General features: G+C 36.1%; 1 pseudogene; it reads right to left on the bottom strand.

The window, feature by feature from the left end:
- The window catches only part of LOC129394117 (uncharacterized), a 117,078-nt pseudogene extending 116,737 nt beyond the window's left edge, over positions 1–341 (bottom strand).
- Positions 342–17,258: the final 16,917 nt, after the last annotated feature.

The raw sequence follows: 17,258 nt of genomic DNA, 5'->3' as shown, positions 1-17,258 counted from the left end.
TCAAATTGATGCAGAGAAAGCAAGCCCCAAAATTGGTATTAGCCTGTGAGGGTTCTTGGCTTTGCCCAGGAAAGAATTCAAGTGTGAGCTGGTGGTGATAGACAGCAACTTTTATTGAACCCAAGCTGCTCCTTGTGGAGCAGGGCTAATTCCTAGGCTGTGCTCCCAGAGTGAGCCCTTGTGGTATTGGCTATGTGTATTTATACCCACTTTTTATTGCATGCAAATTAAGGGGAAGGTTATTCAGAAATCTCTGAAAAAGAGGCAGTAACTTTCAGGTGGCTGCCATGGAACGGGGCAGTAACTTTCGGGTCATTTCCACGGTATTTGTAAACCGTCATGGCGCCGGTGGGAGTGTCTCATGCTGATGAGCAATGAGGGAAACTACAGGTTGCTTTCATTGCCATCTGTTTGTTCTGACCAGTTTCTTCACTTTATCCTGTCTGAACCTGAAAATGAGCCCTGTAGGTCTCCTGCCTCAAAATAACTGGCATGAACGTGGTTTAATATAGTTAACTAAACAGTCCCACTAAGACATGTGAAATAGGAACTCACCCATCTCTGAATTAACCCTAAATTAGGATGAATAAATGTTATTCTACAAAAGAATCCCAAGCACAGCTACAAAACAGATATGGCATGGGAACCTGACAGAATACATCAATGAGATGCTGGTAATGATCAAAATGGAGCATCATTGCTAAAAAAAAAATCAGTAAAGTGTTTGTTTATAACTTTAAAGGTAAAACAAAGAACATGATGGGAAAGCTATACAGTTTTCTTTGATATTCTGTAGAAATAAAATATTTTAATCCTTATCAATTGGTAGAATGTTCTTTGCCATTGGTTTGGAGTGATACGCTTTGGGATTGCTATCCACTCCCCTAGGTTATAAAAATGATTAAGATATCAAAAATATTCAGGCTATAAAGAAATCATAGTAGTGAACTTCAGATGAAAGTTTGTCACTGCAGCTTATTTGTAAGGAAGCAACCTCTACAGTCTCTCATTCTGCAACACATTTCTTAGATCCATGGTAAAAGTGATTTGTTTTAAGAGGAATTCCATTCCCAGAGAACTAAAGTGTGATTTTAAGTTCTCTAGTTACATCTCTCATTTTAACTATCATCTCTAAAAATATTATTTGAAGCATGTAAGCCTTGTTATTTAATTTTGCTCTTTGACTTTACAGAATAAATACAAAGTCGAATGACAGTTAGAAGTGGGTCCCTGTTTTCACACATAAAATAGTTATCTGTTATAAGCATTTTAAAACTTTACCCTCTTTTCTTTATAGTATCAAGTAAAATAAACACCACTGTGGGTATTTATGTAATTTCACAAGCACTTATTTTCAGACAAAAATGGAAATATTAATGAATTTAAGCTGAATTGGCTGATGTGCAAATACCCATAATTCCCTTAGGAATGATTGTTTAGTGGTGTCAATGAAAAAGAGCAGGTAGTTTGGAATAATAAGTTAATTTGAAAATTGAGATTATTTGAGCTTTGCAGGGTTTAACACAACTGTTGGAATATCCTTTTATTCTCTGATTGAGCCACCAAGTCTCATCTCTTTAGAGCACCATTGATTATCCAATTAAACCCTTTGGTTTTAAAAATGGCACTGGTAGTGTGATATCTCGGTTAAAGTAAGTGATTTAAAATACACACAAACTCATACACATGCATACACATTTTTTCACAGTATACGTACACTGACACCAAGACAAATTCCATTTGTAGATCACTTTGCATTGGTTATCTCTACCCTTGGAAAGACACAGAATGGGCAAGCAAAGTCAACTGGAAGTCATATATCAACATTTTAAAAAATATCAGGGAAACATTATGCTGTGCTAAGAACTAAAGGAGGAATGCAACAGTGACATGGCAATGTGTAGTGATAAAATTTACATCAGAGCATTAGTGGGATTAGGGGGGAAGGAGTCAAAACTATAGACACGGATGCTATTTATGAATGTCCTCATCACTAATAAAAAGTTTTAGGGATGCACTGGCCATCACAAAAGTCGCTTTTGACCCAAAGAAGACAGATTGTGTTTGTCTTTGTTCAGTACTATCCTCCACATCTAACCAACCATCCGTAGAGCTGTAATCTCACTTTCCACCAGCCACTAAACCAAGCCCCAAAATACTGTAATTGGGTTTTCTCTTTCTCCTAATCTCTTAGTATCCAAGGGAAGATGTTTAGATGCTAGTGATAGGAAAGAATTCAGGAAACTTTATTTATCAACTAGGGACTACATAGCCAAAGAGTAACTCTGTCATTGCGCAAATAAACTTACCCCAAAACCTCCATAAATTAGGACTAGAGATACATTTATGATTCCTAACAATTGCATGTGGAAACTCATGAGAAAAAAGCTAAGAATTAAAACCTATTTCTACCATCTTCTTTGCTGAGGCCTTGGCCATCAGTATTGGCCCAGTCCTTAAACAAGTGAGAGTAAGAAGCTCTGACAATGCTTCTTACTGTGCTAGCTCCTGGGGTACAAAAGAAAGTAATTCAAATGTGGCTCCTTTTCCCGAGGCCTTAAGGATTCTTTCCTTCAACCATAATTGAAAAAAGATGGTCCTTTTACATTTATTTCCACTATTTGCCATTTTTTTGTATTTGGCATACAGTCATTTTCTTATTTTTCCTACTTCTGAACAAAATCATTATCCTTAAAATTCTTCTCTCCCTGGCTCCTTTATCAACCTTACTGATATAAATTAAGATTCACTTTCAAAAGAAAATGCCAATATCAGGTGGTCAACAACCGGAGGCAGTAGAACTCATGTAGAATCAATGGTATCAGGCTACCCAAGCAGGTATTGAATAGTGCACCCATGTGCAGAGAGGGAATAAAAAAAGAAAAAAAAGTGTGAAGGAACTGTTGAAACACAGTTGTAAGCAATGTGCAGTAACTGTGAGTGGCTGAAAAATCACAGTAGTTTGATAGACCTGCTGGGCATATCTAAGAAGAGGAGTGATTTTTTTCTTTGAACAAGTAGTTGCCTATGCCAAAAGCTCTGCGGGGTTTCGGGACTGGGACTAAGAATCAAAATAACCATTTAGATCCTGCTCAGGATGAAAAAAATGAAGCTATATTTTATTGTTATTTTAGGCGGCAAGTAATAATCAACAGCAGGAATAACAGCAACAATAAGAAGAGAAATAATTGTGATTGGTCACCTTTTTAGGAAAAACATCTTACTGTGAATTGATAAAATGCATTTATCTATGTATACTTTACATTTAAACAAAACACTTCTGTTATAAGAACTGAATTCATAGTGGCTTATGCTAAAGGGAGAATGAATTGTCTCATGTAGTTGGAAGGTTTCAGGTATAGCTGATTCCAGGCACTTAGTCAATTGCCGTCAGAACTCATACTCTTTTTCGCTCCCCTCTCTTCCATGGGGGCTCCATCCACAGACAATTTCCATTCATACCAGCAGAAGCTACAAGCAGTTGCAGATGTCAAACCTGTCTTCTTAGTAAGCCCCAAAGAGAACATCTTTCCCTGATTATTTTAATCAAAAGTGTAGCAATTGAGTTTCAATACTGCTGATGATTCCCCAACTCACCTAGTTTGTAAATACAGAGCTAGAATTTGAACTGAGGCTCGTTTGATTCTAAAGGAATTTTTAAGGGAAAAACCAACTAACATCTATACTCCGGCTAAACTAAGTAAAACAATGTTTAGCTACAGAGTTTTTATCAAAGTAGTTTTATGGTGTTTTCAAAACTGTTGTTAGATGGAAGTCATCAGTATAAAGTGCATAACATTTTGGTAAATTCATCCTGCTTTAGAAGACATTTATAAATGAGGCAGAAAAATTAGTCTATATTCTAAGATAAAAAAGACTACTCATTGCCAGTTAATAATATGTTTATGCCAGTACAAATAGACATATTGGTTTAAAGATGTAGAAAAAATAAGTATTTTTAAAATAGACTTCACATTTAAGAGAAATGGCATCATATTTTGCCTCAAAATGCCTTAAATTGAGTGGCTGGATTTGAATGTCGAAGTGCTGAACTTCCTGGGAAATGCCAGAAGTAAAATTGTTTAGAATGTGACTGTTTTTGCCTTGTATTGCACAACATTCAATCGCTTCTCCCCTCCCCATCTTCTTGGTGGCTAATGTGAGGGAATATTTGACATGTGAAAAATAACCTTTTTTTTCCCCTCTCCCGGATGGTGTTACCATATGGCTTTAGCATTTGGTTCCATCCTTTTCACCCTCCTACTATTTATTTATTTTAATCACTGCTCGTGATTAGTATAAAGAAGGGCTCTGAGAGTCTATTCTTGGCTGTATTCTCACTTACAGTTTGGCCCCAGATCATTCAATTTCCTTTAGACGCAGAGTCTGCCATCTTTAAATGAGCATAATGTTACTCACCAGTTGAATGAAATTCTTAAAAAATGATAGTTCCTTATGTTTTAAGAGAGTTTCTATTATCTGTGAATTTTTTTTCTCCCTCAGTTCCAAAACCATCTGTGCCTTCTCATTTATGACCAAGACTTTTTTGAGTTTCAAATTTGCTTAGAGCTGACAAAACACAACATCTGGATTTCAATTCAAGGAGGAAGGCTCATTTGAAAGCTTTTTAATGCCCCTGGACTACAATGAGATCAAATTGAAGAACATTTTTTATGAGTTGAGTGCAAATGAATTAGAAACATGTGGATTAAATTTCTCTTAAACCTCAAAGGGAATTTAAATATTAAGGAAAAGTGCTTTGCAAACTGCTTCTTGGCTTCTGCCAAAGTCAGAACACTTTAAAAAAAAAAAAAAGAGTTGGTGATATCTACTGAATCCAAAATGTACCCAGCATTTTCTTCTCCAGTGTATAAAGAACATTTTGATCTTTGAATAAAAGGAAGTAGAACCAAAGATTTGCAAGTTTCATATTCAATACTACTTAGTTTCAAACTAAAATAAGTACATTCCTAAATTTCATACAGCCTTTCCTTTTTTATTATTGTAGTCTCTGTTTTGGTTAAGAAAAGCCCAGAATACAAATGAATTATATAATTGCATCAATGTGACACAATCTCTCAGCCTTTCGCATACTTTGTTTTCGAGAGAGGAGGAATGGATTAGTAAATATTTGTTTCAAATTTGTGGTATATAAATATTTTTGTTTCAATTCAATTCTATTTTGTTGCATTTTCAAAAGCTTCTCGGATAAATAGAAAATAACTCCCCCCCCCCACACCTTGGATACATATTAGTCATTTAAACACTCACTTCATAGCCATTATTGTCAAAACAACATGTGTGCTTTGGGTGTGGGTGTGTACAGGTATGTAAAAACAGTGTTACTAATAGTTCAGCTCACTGCGTGGACCCTGAATCCCCTCTATACATGGATGAAGTAATTTTTTCAATTATTTGCGGGGGAAACTCTGCCATGACCTGGTACCTCAATAGAGTCTCCAGAGACAACAGCCCTGAAGAGGGAAGACTGAGGGGAGCAATCATCAGTGTAGGAGCTGCCATATTTTCCCAATTTCCTGAGTTGCAGCTTAAAACGATCCTTTGCTGGTAGCCACAAAATCTGGCAGTGACGAGGAGTAATTCTCCCTCTCTGTCCTTTCCTCCCAAAGCCTTGATCTGCTCCTATCCTGAGGGCAACCAATGTCATGACATGTCTGCAGCCTTCGTTATCACTACTGCTAATAACAGATTCCTGCCTGGAGACAACACCATGAGTACAATTTTAAATAGTCTCTTCTAGCACAAAAGGATTTTGTAAAGCAGACTCTGTGGTTGAGGCAAATATTCACAAACGTGCCAGGGATAACTCCAGAAGTCACTTGACAACATTAAGATAAAACATTATTACTGACAACTTGCTCTTTTTTTTCTCTACTACATCTTCCATTTTAATGGGAAACCTTCAGAGGAATCCCTGTACTACCACTCTCTTTACCAAGGCATATGGTTGTTAATGCAAGTGAGAAAAGAAGTCTCACAGACACACTTGTTCTCCGAGAGACCAATGAGAGCTACCATTTAGGAATGGAAAAGCATGAGCCAAAATAAACACTCCCAAATTAAAAAAAAACATAAGGTAGTTTTAGAAAATAAAGATATAGTTTGTCAATAGTAAAGCTGGAATTGAATATGCTGCAGTAAAAGATACAAACAGGTTTGCCTGCCCCCTGATCTACCTGAAGGAAATCTTAAAAATGTGGCACATATACACCGTGGAATACTATGCAGCCATAAAAAAATGATGAGTTCATGTCCTTTGTAGGGACATGGATGAAGCTAGAAACCATCATTCTCAGCAAACTATCGCAAGGACAAAAAACCAAACACCGCATGTTCTCACTCATAGGTGGGAATTGAACAATGAGAACACATGGACACAGGAAGGGGAACATCACACACCGGGGCCTGTTGTGGGGTGGGGGGAGCGGGGACGGATAGCATTAGGAGATATACTTAATGTAAATGACAAGTTAATGCGTGCAGCACACCAACATGGCACATGTATACATATGTAATAAACCTGCACATTGTGCACATGTACCCCAGAACTTAAAGTATAATAAATATATATAAATATATATAAATAAAAAAATAAAAAAGGAAATCTTTAAAGAAGGTAAAATCTGCAGATTTACAGCTTCCTACTTATCCATAGTAGAAAATACTGAAAAAAAATATGCTTAGGAAAAAATGCACCATCCAAATGATAATCCTAACAAGGAAAACCCCTCTACTTCAGTGAAGGCTCAGGAATAAGCACGGAGCAAGAGAAGAGGTGAGTTTAGAAATAAAGGTCTCAAAAAAAGCAGAGAAGTGTAAGTGCATCACTCCAGTGGATTTTAGTAAAAGTCATCACACATTTGCTGGGAATGTGTGCTGGACAAAAGAACAATTCAAAACTGACAAAACATTCCTGATCAATTGCAATGCAGCCACTGATTTAACCGTATTCTCAACAAATCTGGGATGATTCATTTCCTCTTTAATGCTGCCCAGGATATTCATTAAAGGAAATGTTAGGTGTCTTTTTATTTATATTTTATAAAACTTCTCTGAAGCTCAAATCTTCACAATATGTGCTTAGTTATAGTTAATAAGAATAGTGTGTTACACCCAGTCGGGATGTCAGATTCTAGTGGTATCTAATTTCTAACTCCACTTTTACACTATATTGTCCCTTGTGATAAAATACAGGAAGAAAATTCTATGTCTTTCACGTCAAGACATCCGTAGAGTGGTTCTCAATGAATGTTCATGTGCAAGAGTGAACTTTCATGATTTACTTAAGTCTTCCATCTTTTCATGATAATCTATTACTTTTTCATATGTATATATATTAGCATTGGCAACCTTTTGTCTGCAAATGAGTACTAACCAATGACAAGAGGAATACGTGATAAATATCTACAAGAAAAATGAAAAAATCCTAAAAATAATCTATTTATTATTTCTGAGCATTATGGATATTTAATAATGTGATTTTCCAATTAAAGGCATCACTTGTTCAAATTATAGAATAAAATATGTTATTATTGCAAGACTGAAATCAAAGAAAAAAATTTATTTGATTTATTTCAAAACTATATAAAGGTAAGGTGCTTATTTACTCATTCCTTCACTGAGCAACCATTTGAAGGCCACATGAGTTGGAAGAACACAGTGCATTAAGACACAATGTAAACTGACAGAATAATAGGAAAGCAATACTCAACTTTTACTAGCCATTAATTATGACAGCTACTAGCTAAACACTTTATATTTGCCTTATTGAATTACCAGAATAACACTATAAATCAGGTGCTATTATTTCCCTAATGTACAGCCGTGTAAGCTAGGGCACGTAAGAGGTTAAACAGCTTACCCAAGGCCATACAAGTAGGAATCACAAGTGATGGGATTGGAATCAACACTATCTCCAGAACTCAGTCTCTTCATCACCATGCCTTAGCGCCTTCGTGACAGAGATCTAAAACATGCGGCTCCTTCTTAATAAATTGAGCTAAGCCACAGAAAATAGATATGGCCAAATATCTTAGTGCAGCTGTCTCCACTTTGCAGCTAGAGCATCTCTTTCAGGCACCTAATTTAAAATGTGTAATTTCTTGTGCAATGTGTCGTGTTGGTAGCCTGGGTTGTGCATAGTTATATGAGGGGTCTTGGCAGGACAAGACTGTGCGGATTCTCTGGGACTCACACATAATTCCAGTGATGGATGGTTCAAGCTGCTTTTCAGCACATCCTGTGCTCTCCTTCTCCAGATTTTCCCATAATCAATTTACCAGCTGTGGCAATTATTTCACATACTTTTTTTAATATGCAAAAGAATTGTATTCTTTTTGTGATACTCCTGTCATCTGGATTTGCTGAAATAAAAACGGAGGGGCGAGTCTGTAATATGATGGCTGCTCTAGTTTGAGAACTCAAAGGTAATTACATACTAATAATTGGATTTAGTTTCTATTTTAATGTTTTAAAAAGAAAAGTTGTTTTGGGTGGAGGAAGCAAGACTTGGATAAGCAAAATTATAAGCAAGATCTGTAAGCAAGAGTGACATTTACTTTCTGGGATTTTTTTTTGTTTAACTCATTTTAACTCAGCCTGCACAGAAGGAGTCATGGTGAAACAGAGAGAGAGTGGAAGACAGACAGAGAGAGAGAGAGAGACAGAGACAGAGAGAGGCAATATAGAAACAAAAACAGAGACAGAGACAGAAAAACGTACTAGTTTTCAAAATTTATTTAAGTTCCAAAGAGCCATAAGATAGATGGATTGAAGGCTCCATTACATATGCATTCAGCAAATGCCTAGTGCTCATTTCAGTCAGATACCACCTCTTCCGTGAAGACCTCCTGGACAATTCCTACCCATACGGTAGTAATGATTATTCCATCATATTCATTTGCTGTATAATGTTCATACTGATCTGTAACGCTTGTTAGCTGTCTTTCACACCACACTGTGAGCTTCTTGGAGGCAGTAGATGTGCCCTATTACCTTTATACTCTTTGTTTCATCTCAAGAGCCTGGGAAGTTATTACAGCTCAAAAATCAATGGATGCTTAAATAAAGGATAGAAGTCAGCATTCTCTGAATTCAGTTTTAGGAAACGTCCAAAAATGTTTTCTATAAGACATTCTTGAAATTTTACTCTTGTGATGTGTTAGAGGTTCAAAAGAAGAGCAGGAGTAGGAATAATTAAAGTCAAATAATGTAAGTAGCTAATATTTGTTGACCCTAATCTACCTGCCAGATATTCTGCAAAGTGCTTTGCAAGGTCTATCTCTATTTATCTTCCCAACAACCTCACGTGATGATAATTTTTATTATATACACCTTACAGACCAGGAAACGAAGATGCACTCAGGTTCAGTGACTTGCCTAAGAAAGGCAATTCAGCTCAGAAGTTGTCAGAATGAATGTGTAGCACAGCAGTCATATTTAGAAGCCCAGGCTCTCAACAATTATATATCTCTTTTTCTAGAAAATAGTGGCCCTTTTGGCACCTAAATCCAGCAGAGGATATTAAAATGAAAACAAGGAAAGTTTCACTAAGCAAGAACTTATAATACACTGAAGGTATGGAAAAAGAAAACTGTGATGGAACAAACACAAGCCAGTTAAGTGTACAACTCATCAGTGTATCTCTCCATTGGCTGCTGAAAATATTCATTGTGCACCTATGTGCCAAGGTTTGTATTATCTCCAACACAAAGCCAAATGAGACATAATACAAGCCCTGGAGCATATCACAGTTTAACAGATCTTTACTCTAGAACTGCACTGTCTGATATGGTAGCCAGTAGCTACAGATGGCTATTTAATTTAAATCATCATTAACCTCACGTAAATTTAAAAATTTAGTTCTTCTATCTTTCTCATCATATTTCAAATGCTTGGTAGCCACATGTAGCTACTGGCTACCATATTGGCAGAGCACATATAGAATGTTTTATTCATTAAAGTTAGTTCTATTGGGCAGTATTGCTCTAAAGAACTACATTTAAGAGCAAGGACCTTAAATTAGAAAGGCAGGAGTTCAAGCTCTAGCTATACTTCTTTGAGCAAGATACTTAACCTCTTATACCTCAGTTCCTATTTTGTTTATCTCCAAAATAAATATAATACTTACCTTCAAGGGCCATTGCAAGGATTATTTTAGCTAGCCTGCATAAACACTTTGAACACTTGTTTAGTCCGTAGGTACACAACAATTATTGGGTTTTAAAATTATTAAGTGTCACTGATATTATCACTAACAATAAGTTATCTATGCCTTATAATGTACATGCTTTGGTCATCATATAAATTCTAAAAGACCAGGGTCCCCTTTCCCATTTACATATGAGAACACTTAAATCTCTGAGAAACTATCCACATAAATCAGACTCATGTGTAGGATGATGAAAGCACAAATTCATGCCAGACCCTTGTGCTCCTGCCATGTACATGACTACTCTGGGAACAGATTCTTAGTCCAAAAATTTATCTGCTATATAAGGAAAGGGAAACATATATAACAGTAAGGCTTTTTAAAAACCACCAGGAATAGATAGTATTTTAGTTATTTATAAAAAATGAGAGTTTCTTCTATTTGACTTGCTTGTAACAGTAAGTAACCATTTAAAGAGTTATGATTTTACTACCCATATTTTTCAACTGTGTTTGGCACTTAATGGGCTGGTTTCCTTTAGCACATGAATTTGAGGTTACTCTTAGATATCTGGGATAGATCTTCCTCAAAGGCAGGCACTGGAAGGAGATAGTATAGTGTACCAGAGGATCTTTCATAGAATATTGGAGAAGTAGACACCTTGGGTGAATGACAGAGGCTCCATGAATCCACTCTTCACTGATCTCAGAACAACTCACTGAGTAAGGTGTTGGGCATCTTGAACCATCCCATAGATTGAGTACCTGAAATTTACCTATGGATGTAAATTTGTAAGTGTGGCTTAACTAAAATATTGCAAAATACATATATTATTCATTAGAATGATAATTTTGTTTGACTCATAGAAAATCAGTTAGATGTTTCTTTAATGGTGATGCTTGACCCTCTAACATGTGTAATAAATGAATATAGTGATCAATCACTGTTTGCCTGTTCCATTTCTGGCACTTTAGACTCGTATTTATATGAGCAAATATAGAAGCAAAATAAAGCAAAACAAAAGCAATGACATAATAGATACTTTTGATTCTATTACTTGCTAGCTATATTCACATGAGCACAGTATTCAATCTTGCTCGATATTCTTATTGGGATAATTCCACCTATTTATATTTTTTGAGTAAGGATTAAACTTGATGTTGTATATGAAGCACTTAATACATCATTGCACATCCTTTGTCAATCAACAGTTAGAAATTAAAATTAGGAAGAATAGTATTATAATATGTGATTCTCACAAAAATTTTAGAAAATCGTTATTAGTATCTCTTACAATAAACCAGGAGCTTGAGGTTCACCAAGGTAAACTAGCATGTTCAAGCTCAAAAATGTCAAAAAGATATCTAGTAAAACCAACCATTTATACCTAGATTTTCCAGATGCCTTCTGCTGCCTCTATTAAATATTATGAGGCAATATTAAAGTCATTTTAATGTAATGCTGCACTAATGATATATAAATTTTGCACAACTTCAGAAAAAGAAAGGAAGGTATATGGGAAAAAACATGCTATGTGTTGATGACCGCAAGTATCATTTCTAGCCTGCATTTCTGCATAAATTCCAGACTTGTATCCAAATATGTCCATGACTCTTGGGCTTGTCCAATAATAATCTCCAAATTAATATATCTAAAACTGAACTCCTGATTTCATCATCTTCCAACCCCCTCCATCTGCTCTTGCATTGCTTGTTCTATCCCTCTACCTGGAAATTCCAACCTACCGGTTGCACAGGCCAAAACCTTGGAGTTATCCTTGACTTCTCTCTTTCTCTTACACCCAATATCCAATTACTCAGCAAATTTAACCAATGTGGTCATTACAAATATCTTGAAGCCAACCACTCCTCACTTCCTAATTTATCTCCCTACTTCTCCCTTTTTCTTTTAATTTGTGCTCAGCACAGAAGCTAGAGTAATCCTATTTCTCTGAGACAAAAGAAAAAAAAGGCACAGTGCATAGAATAATCTACATGGTCCTACATGATTTGAGCTCTCTGCCCTCATTAATTCTCTGGCCTCAAATCATAGGACTGACCTCTTGCTCACTCCACTCTAACTATATCAGTATTCTACTGTTCTATCAACCACCCAGGCACATTTCTACATCAGGGCTGATGTTTTGGTTTTCTTCTGCCTTGAATATCCTCTCTTCAGTTATCCAGTAAGGTGAAAGTCCCAATTTCTTCAAGTCTTTATTTATGTTTTCTTACTGAGTCTTTCCCTTGTGATTTTATTTAAAATTGAAATCCCTTATACTTCTTCTTTCTCTTTTCTTTCTTATTTTTCTCCATAGTAAATATCCTCTGAGATATAGGCTAGAATAGGATAGGATAGAATAGGACATGCCATGATATGATATTCATTCTTTAGCTCTCTTTGCTAAAATTCAATCTGTAAGAAATTTCTTATCAGTTTTGTTAATTTCTTTATCCCTAGCATCCAGACCAGTGACTGGAATATTATGCAAGTTTAGTAAGTATTTGTTGAATAAATGAGTGAATATACAAGTGAAAAAGGTGCTAAAATGGTAGAATGCTATTTCATTCTTTCTATTTTTCTGCTCTTCTATGGGAGCAATAATTGTTTCTACTTTAACTGCCATGTTGTCTTTCATGATAGATTGTATTTTTGAGTTTCTATCAGCATGCCTGTAATATTTCATTTCTTTCTGTTTCCTTGTTTTGATTTTAGAAGATCTGCCTTTGGCAAGCATTGGAAGAATCTAAAAATGTCCATTGTTTGAAAACAGACATTTAATGATAAATGTAGTAATAGTTAATGGCTTACTAGTAGTTGTGGTAGCAGCAGCACAGCCATCATTTATTGAGGGTTTTTATGAGTTATGGACCAGAGCTGATCCTTTATTTATGTTTATTTATTTGACCATCAGAAAAAAAACTATGAAGTATTCATAATTAGCAGAGATGGAAGCTGGTTCAGAGATATTAGATAATTTTCTCAAGGCCACAGAACCAGTCCTTGAAGGATTGAAATACCAATGCAAATGAGTTCTTACCTATATAATTCATAGCATCATTATTTTAAAACATTAACGTACACTATATTGAAAATGATTTTTTGTTCAATACATACTTCTTAACAAAATTGACCATCATATGGATTGAGCATAATCAGAAAGAGTACAATTTTCTTATATATTTACTACAGCAAAGTTTTAAAAATAATTCATAGCTCTCAAGTAAACTCCTTCTTTGAGCTAACAATACTTTAATCTTTGTCTGCATGTATTTTTTTTTTTCTGCTTCTAAAGGTCGTGTAGGATAAGCAAGTAACTCTTTACACAGCCTGACTTTCTTTTGGAAGAATGGTCTTGCTGCCTTGAAAAGAACTCTTAATCATTCCATTACCTTTTCTTAGATATGTTTGCTGGACTCCTTGGAGAGGCTTTGAAATCATGACACCTTGTGTAAGTGCAGTGTGTTTGCCAAAAAATATTCTTTGTTGGGGGAAGCTGAGGACTTTTTTTATTTACTTATGGACACAGCATGGTTTATAGCCTCCCAGAGTGAGGATACAAAAAGGGAAAATGGCAAAAACAAAATCGAAACCAGCTAGTTGGTAAAATAACTTATGTTTGTACAAAAGGAGATGGAGAAACTTTGAGACAGGAAACTTCTTGAAAATTGATCAAGGCTGGGTCCAGTGGCTTATGCCTGTAATCCCAGCACTTTGGGAGGCCGAGGTGGGTGGATCACCTGAGGTCAGGAGCTCGAGACCAGCCTGGCCAACATAATTAAACCTCTTCTCTACTGAAAATACAAAACTTAGCCAGGTGTGGTGGTACTCGGGAGGCTGAGGCAGGAGAATCACTTGAACTTGGCAGGTGGAGGTTACAGTGAGCTGAGATGGCGCCATTGCACTCCAGCCTGGGTAGCAAAAGAGAAACTCCGTCTCAAAAAAATAAAAAAAATTGATCAAAATGGCTCAGAGGAAATGATGTTTATTGAGCACTTATAGTGCACTAAACCATGTGTAGGGTACCTACGTGAGATTTTACCATGTGTCTCTTCAACAAGTACTGATGAAGTTGTTATACTTAATTATTTTTTAGATGGAGGCATTGAGATTCAGAGAGTTTCAATAACTTATTCAAAATCCAATCCCTAAAAGTCTCTTCTATTTGAAAACTATGAGCCTCCAGAGTCAAGTATAGGGGAAGAAAGTCAGGAGAATGCTAAAGTTAAGGACACTGTTCTGTTTACTGGAATATAGTTAACTGTTTCCCTTTTTTCAATATTCAACGTATTTTTCTTTACCTTTATATTTCCTCTGCCCACACTAGTTTTAGGACTCTAGAGAAATGAAAAGTAATCCTAGCGAAATGCTCATTTTGATGGTCAAATACTCATTATTCAGTTAATAGTAATAAACATTCCGTGAAACCTCAGGCTATCATGAGTATCCTGTCAAAGTCCTCTAAAATGTAAGCTAAAATGAGGATGGAGTTACAGGTGCCAGGTTTATCATTTCACTAGAAACAACCACAACAAACAGACAAAATATATGAAATAACGTTTTTATGATCTTGCACATTTGACTGTACAAGATAGTGGTGCCTGAGAGAGTTAAACCCTATAATTGCCCCCAGATTATGGTCTGGTGAGTTTTTATAGACTGCAGCGCTGGGAGGGAGAACCCAGTTAGAGCCTAGCCTCTCCTAGGGGTCTGGAAAGTGTGGTGTAAGATCTAAAATTTAGATACAATATTATATGCTTCCTGTATATCATATGAACCCAGGGGGACCTTGAATAACCTAACCAAAAGTTTTTCTCCTAATTCTGCTCCCACTAATAAGCTCCCCTAGCCAATGAGCCCTCTTAACAAGGGAACAAGAAACAGGTGCTGCTTAGGTCTGAATAGCAGGGTTCAGTTCCCTGACGGGGCACGGGATTATTCCAACGAGCCAATCATATTCTTCCACAGGAACCAGGAGTCACCACGCCTTCTTAGTAATACAAACCCTGCCTCTCACAGCCTAAAGTTGTTCACTCTATTTCCAAGTGCAACTCCCATGTGGCCCTGTGTTACGTGAGATATTCTCCTCCCCAGGCTGAATGTACATATGGCTAATAAACTGTTGTCCATCTGATCTGTCCTGTGTTCAATTACATGTGCTTGGCTAGCTTCATAACTGTTGGGTAGAAATTTTTCCCTCACCAGTGAGGTAAATAGGAGGCATTTAAAACAGGGAGGAGAAGATGGGAAGAGTTTGCAGGTCAACGTACTCTAGGGAAGAATTCTTTAGAGAGAAAGTTCTGGAGATCAGGAGAGCATTCCCTCAAATCTCCATTTTTTCTCATTACTGACAAACACACATATGAGAGAAACTACTTGAGGGAAGGGAAATAAACATACAACCAGAAATAAAAAACCTCACCATTCACAGGATATCAGATACAGAATTCAGAAAACTAATGCCTCAGTGGGCAAAATTAGATGTAGATTATTCTACTCTAATGTTATGTGACATACCTTAATAACAATTGTAAAAGAATCTGTATCTTTCCATGTGGCTTATCTCTGTTTCTAAAGAAAGCTCAAGAATATTTATTGAAATATGATCATATCCAGTGCCAAAAATGTTAAAATTCACAACGTATGGCATATCATCAAAAATTGCAAGGCAAGCAAAGAAAAGGAAAATAAAACCCATAAGGAGGAGAAAAACAAATCAAAAGAAACAGATTGAGATAACAGAATACTAGATGAGGACATACTACTGTTATTATTACATTTCTCTATGTTCAAGGGGAAGTATTAAACATGTTAATTAGAAACACGGATGATGCAGAAAGTTCCAAATTGAACTTTTAGATGTGAAAACTACATTGTCTGAGATGACATCTGAGATTTGGATTGACAGCAGAGGAGATGCAGCAGAAGAAAAAAATTGGTGAACCTGAAGACATAGCAATGAAATCTATCCAAAGTGAAACCCAGAGAGCAAAACCACTGGGAAAGAAAAATGAACAGATCATCAATAGGCTGTATACCAACTTCAAGTGGACCAATAGATGTATAATGGGAGTTTCCGAAGGAAAATAACCAGGCATATGAAGCAACAGAAAAATATATTTGAGGAAATAATGGCTGAAATGTTTCCCAAAGTGATGAAAATTTTAACCTCACAGATTCAAGAAGCTCAACAAAGCCCAAGCACAGGAAATATGAAGAAAACAATGCCAAAGCACATCATAAACAAATTACTTAAAACCAGTAATGAAGGGAATTAATTTAAAAAACAAATGAAGAACATGACATTTTCAACAAATAAATAAAGATAAGAAAGACAAATTTCTCATCAAAAACAATGCATGTCACAAGATAGGGGAGCAACAAGTTTACTAAAAAAAAAAAAAAATTAGGCCGAGTGCTGTGGCTCATGGCTGTAATCCCAGCACTTTGGGAGGCTGAGGCAGGCTGATCACTTGAGGTCAGGAATTTGAGACTAGCCTGGCCAACATGGTGAAATCCTGTGTCTACTAAAAATACAAAAATTAGCTAGGTGTGTTGGCGGGTGCCTGCAATCCCAGCTACTCGGGAGGCTGAGGCAGGAGAATTGCTTGAAACCTGGAGGAGGAGATTGCAGTGAGCCAAGATGGAGCCATTGCACTGCAGCCTGGGTGACAAGAGCAAGACTCTTTCTCAAAAACAAAAGAAAAACACACAAAATAAAACAAAAAAACACTGTTAACTGATAATTCAGTATATGGTAAAGTGAGTTTTCAAAAATGAAGAAAAATAAAGACTTTCTTAGGTATATAAAGCCGCAATAATTCACCATCAGACTTGTACTACAAAAATGTTAGAAAAAAGTCCTTCAGGCAGAAAAAATAATACTTAATGAAAATGTAGATCTACACAAAGCAACTTGGGGTCAGAAATTATAAATATGTGAATAATTATAAAGTACTTTTCTTTTTAATTTCTTTAAGAGTTGTGTAAAATAAAAAAAGTAATTACAATATATTATGAGGTTTACAGTATACAAGGTTAAATGTATGACAACAGTATTACAAAGGCCAGTAGTGGGGCAATGGAA

The sequence above is a fragment of the Pan paniscus genome, chromosome 18 (assembly GCF_029289425.2).
Source record: "Pan paniscus chromosome 18, NHGRI_mPanPan1-v2.0_pri, whole genome shotgun sequence".
Lineage (NCBI taxonomy): Eukaryota > Metazoa > Chordata > Mammalia > Primates > Hominidae > Pan > Pan paniscus.
This window is presented reverse-complemented; position numbering and strand designations above follow the sequence as displayed.